Here is a 4929-nt window from a genome sequence, read left to right on the forward strand (position 1 = left end):
TTCACCGTGTTTATTGTTTCTGCCTATGATCTCGGAAAGAAAGATCCAGTATCTGTTCACCGAAATATTCCAGGAGTTTGATATGGTTTGAGAGGAGTGTATGAAGGTAATGAAGGAGGGAGGACACGCGCATTCTGCACGGGGAGCGCAGAGCAATGAGCTGCGCCTGCAGCTCTCCGAGTCTTTTCTTAATCAACCTCTGAGTCCGGACACACAGCGTCTCCAGCCAGAGATTTACAGTTCAGAAAACGGCTGTCTCGAGCAGAAACTGATCTTCCTGCTTTAGTTAAGGTTTGGTTATTGTGGGGGTTTAGCGCTTGTATCTCTCTTCTCTTACTAAACACTATCTACTGTAAAGTATATAAATAGAAGCTAAAATGCAGCTAAAATACTTCAGTAAGGCCGAGCAGATAGGAAAGTTTAATAAAAATAATAATAAATGATCTATGTTCTAATTGCCCATATTTTTTTTAACTCTCTGTTCGAGCTCTGATTTAATCCTCTCGGCTCCTGCCGCTGTCACCGGGAGAGTGGCTGCATTCCGTAGGGCTACAGGCTGATTTCACAATGCCACATTTAATGAAATACAGGGGAAACCGCAAGGAAAACAATATGTTTTAATACATCTTCTTCTGGATTTATATTTCGGTCTTTCACCTTTGAATGCATACCTTGACCGTAAATCTTTACTCGATTACAGGCACCCCAAACAGTTCTTAAGGGAGAAATCGAAGCCTATTTGACTTTCTGCTAATCACATTGAAGTGTTCACGAAGCATTTCCCTGCCCATCATGTGCCCGCAAGCCTGTTTCTCCGTTTTCTTCTTTCTGTCGTTGTCAGCGAGCACAAGAAGACAGGAAAAATGCAAGAGAGGGAAAAGCTGTCAGGAGTGGGATTTGAACCCACGCCTCTATTCAGAAACCAGAACACCCAAGCAATGGAAAGACAGGAGTCCTTGAGTCTGGCGCCTTAGACCACTCGGCCATCCTGACGAGTTGTGTAAGTTGGTGTGTTAAAAGCACCAGTAGTTCACAAAACTGAGAAATGCTTTGCTGGAGAAGCGCCACGTTGCCTAATGTTGCCTAAACGGATCGCGGAAATCAAATATTCGGATCGATTTAGAGTGTGCTTTACAGCCTTTGTGTAATATTTTAAATTGTTTTTAAAAAGTGTGTACTGTGTACTACGTTTAGGACTAGTTAGTGTGGTAGAATATGGAGATCATCTCCAGCTCTGAGCTCAACTGCAACAACAAGTCGTGCTGAACAAAGTCAGAGTTCAGCTGAACCTTTGCTCAGTGTGGTGCTCAGGACTCAGGAGTATTGTTGTGGTTCTAATTAGCACGAACTGCAGGGGCTCTGAATCAGAACATTTCAATTTATCTGTTCAGTAAGTTAAAATGCAGGACATGTTAAAATCAGATTATCACTGTGTCTCTGTCCCGTTTGTATATAACCGAATGTTTAAAAGATACCAGTAAGGACACAGAACTACTAATGCGGTACTTATTGGAAATAGTCCCAAAACAAGTACGTCCGGCAGCTGGTAGACTCCTGTAATAATTTTGCAGTGACACTTTGAAGATTTACGCTCTATTTAAATATTAATTTACTAAATTTCAGTTCTCTTTTCTCACACTCCCTGGCATAACTGAACTCTCACTCTCGCATACTAAAGGCTTTACATTCATTAGCTGTAATACAGATTCTAATAAAGACAGAATGAAACTGTTTGTTTTGTGTCTCATGGTGATCCTCTTCTCAATCCAAATGAAATGTTTAATATGATCCCTCGAGAAAGAAAAGGAGTCAATTTCCGCCAGGAAAGTTTGATGCTCCATCAAACATTTTGTAATATCTCCGGAAGTTTATACAGTAGAATCCTGGTATGTGGCTTAAATTCAAGGTAAACAAGACTAAGGAAACGAGTTGGAAACGATGTCGATCTGGGATTTAAATCATCCGGAACATTTCACTACATCGGACAGTATGTGCCAGAGAGCATCTCCTGACATCTGTTGGTAGCTCAGTTGGTAGAGCGGAGGACTGTAGTGGAAACAAGAGGGAATCCTTAGGTTGCTGGTTTGACACTGGGTCGAAGGAAGGTACCCTTTGTGTATTTCATTCAAACAGTTAAAATAGCCGATCTTTTTCCACTCAGACTTTGATCACAAGCTCAATAAACGACGAAGCAGAGGCTCTTGTTCTGAATTCAGCTCACGTCTGATTGTCTTGTTTTGGCCAAGATCTGATCTTTGAATTCAGGGAATACTCTGTCTGCTTTGTACAGTAATTCAAAAGTAGATACAAATGTCACTTTTTTATTGTAGATATAAAGGTGTTCTCTGTTTTCAAAGGATAGGTACTTAATTGGCTTTATGATTTGGTTTTGATTTTGTATCGTTGTATTATTAAGTTTGTGCTTTTTGTGTTTTTAACATATTGTGAACTTATTTTTGAAACAAATGCTTACAAAAGCAGACATGGCACACATCTGTTTATACCAGCGGTGAATTGTATATTTTATTAAGTAGAAGCTACTGCGCACTTCTGGGAGTATAACAGGTTCGATATAAAGTGGCAAAAATATAAAAGGGGAAAATACCCCAGACTGGGTGTAAAGGCCTCGTTGTGACTGTTGTTTTATTGTTGAATACGGCATACTGTGCACGAAATGTTGCAGAAACACAATCTGATAGTTAAATAATTAGTATGAGGCCACGGATCCAAATATTAATTGCTGATTTTTTTAAGTGATATCTTCCTATCCTCTGGTAGAAGTAACACGATGTGAGCAATTGTGTTTTGTTCTTTTTTTTCACGTTGCGATCCAAAAAGCCTCAGATGCACAGTCTGACAGCAACCAAACCAGAATGGATTCTGCTGGGAGCCGGACTGAGCTCATTCTTGCTCCCTGTGCTGAAAACAGAATTAGCTCTTCCTCGAACATCGTCTACAGCTGCTGGATGGTGCTCTACGTCCTGCTGCTCCAGCAATTATTTGGACGAAAGACAGATCACTTGTGCGCTTTTAACCTTCTCGCAGCTACAGGCGAGACTGAAGCTGGCGATATAAAGGCACGCGCTGGTACACCTTCTCGAACTTTCACAATCGCGATAAACATTTTTTTAAGACCTTTGAAAAACTAGATATAGATATAGATAAAACTAGATAAAAAAACATGAGCTTTATCGGTTTTTACATTAATTGATTTTGAATCAAATTTGATCTTTTTACATTGCATTTTACGTTGAAATGTAGCATGCATACCTAATCCACCAACGGACAGAGCAATATTTTACGTTGCCTTCCAGAGCTTCCAACGTGTGATGGATTTGTATGGGTGTCTGTATGATACCACTACAGCACTGGCGCAGGTGCAAAATCCACTTTCACACGACTTTTTCAGTGTCTTCTCTCTCAAATGGATCGAAGCACAGGAGCCAATATTAGAGAAAACGACAGGTGTTTAAACAGAGGATGTCCCAATGTCTGGGACAACACATTGTGATTTTGTATAAACGCAAATGGTTTCTCATTTAAAAGCCAACAATATTATTTTTCTCCCTGGCGCTAATAAGCTACCACACACAAAATTCCAATGTCCATAGGAAGGCAGAATAAAATCCAGAACTGTGTTGGTGATATCGATAAACAGGGCTCATGTTCACAACAAAACTTTACTGTATAAAAAGTTAAAATTCGTAAATATATATATTTTTTATTATGCAAAGTGTCTGTTAAACCATTCATGAAGGATTTTTAGACAAAAAAACACACCATTATATGAGAAAATATATTTACTATATCTGCATTTAACTCACTTTTTAACAATTTCAATTTCAAGGCCGATATAAATTGTTGCCCTGCTTTTTTGTCATAAATACACAAGCTTGTTATGTCTTGTGTCAGAAATAAACTGCATGAAATTTGCTAAAGCAACAAAAAGTAAGCGCCACAAAGAAGACAGACATTTGCGTTTATAGTGCAATGTTATCTCGAGCCTTTAAAATTACTTTAAATGCAATTTGTTTTTCTCTGTGGCTCTAAGGCTTTGTCATTTACTGTAGTTACTCAGGAGAACATTATGTTAATCGTATAGATGAAACGTTTAATATATTCAAGTGGGTAGCTACGTCAGCATGCGTATCTGCAAAGGAACAAGTAATATTGTAGGTTTATTCTATGCTGAAAAGAGAAGAGAGAAAACAAACCTGAAGAAGGTTTCACAGCTGAAACGTTGTGTTTTCTCTCTTCTCTTTTCAGCATGGAATAAACGTATTACTTGTTCCTTTAATATATTGTTCGGTTTGACTCAAAATGCTTTACTACTACAAGAGAGAATTATAATATGGAGGATGAGACAAATTTATGATTTCTTGGAAGAAAATGTTTTTTCTTTGCATTCGAAATGAATCGAAACTTTAGCGCGACACACAAACCCTTTGTCATTTTTAAAGATATAATATTTTTAAACAGATAGTATAGAAAAGGTTTTTTTTTACTAAGCAATTTTGGCTGGGGGCGACGCATTACTAGTAGTGGCGCTGAGGTCACTATGGTGCAGTTGAGCACCGTAAGATTAGGGCCAGTGACGTAATGTATAACGCATCTGACTGTCTGAAGATCAGCTCCTCCTCTGAGCTCAATAGCAATGCAAAACTGTGCGAAACAAAGCTGGCGAGCAGCTGATCTTGTGCTCAGTAGTCAGTACGGTCCTGAGGGTTCAGTTCTGGCGTTGTTCTAATTAGCACGAACTGCAATGGCTCTGAATCTGACCATTTCTATGGAAGCCCGTTTCAGCCAGGGAGTAAAAATAAAAACGCGCTATGGTATCTCAGAATTCCGACTTAGTAACTGAGAATTGCGACTTAAAAACTCAGAATTCCGACTTTATATCTCGTAATTGCGACTTAATATCTCATATTT

General features: G+C 39.0%; 1 non-coding gene across 1 annotated transcript; it reads right to left on the reverse strand.

Annotated features, from left to right (window-relative positions):
- Nucleotides 1-882: 882 nt before the first annotated feature.
- On the reverse strand, nt 883-993 carry trnal-caa (transfer RNA leucine (anticodon CAA)). The gene is made up of 2 exons: nt 956-993; nt 883-928 (listed from the first exon to the last, which is right to left on the reverse strand). It is a non-coding gene; the product is annotated as a tRNA-Leu (tRNA).
- Between the last annotated feature and the right edge of the window lie 3936 nt (nt 994-4929).

The sequence above is a fragment of the Lepisosteus oculatus genome, chromosome 14 (assembly GCF_040954835.1).
Source record: "Lepisosteus oculatus isolate fLepOcu1 chromosome 14, fLepOcu1.hap2, whole genome shotgun sequence".
Taxonomy (NCBI): Eukaryota; Metazoa; Chordata; class Actinopteri; order Semionotiformes; family Lepisosteidae; genus Lepisosteus; species Lepisosteus oculatus.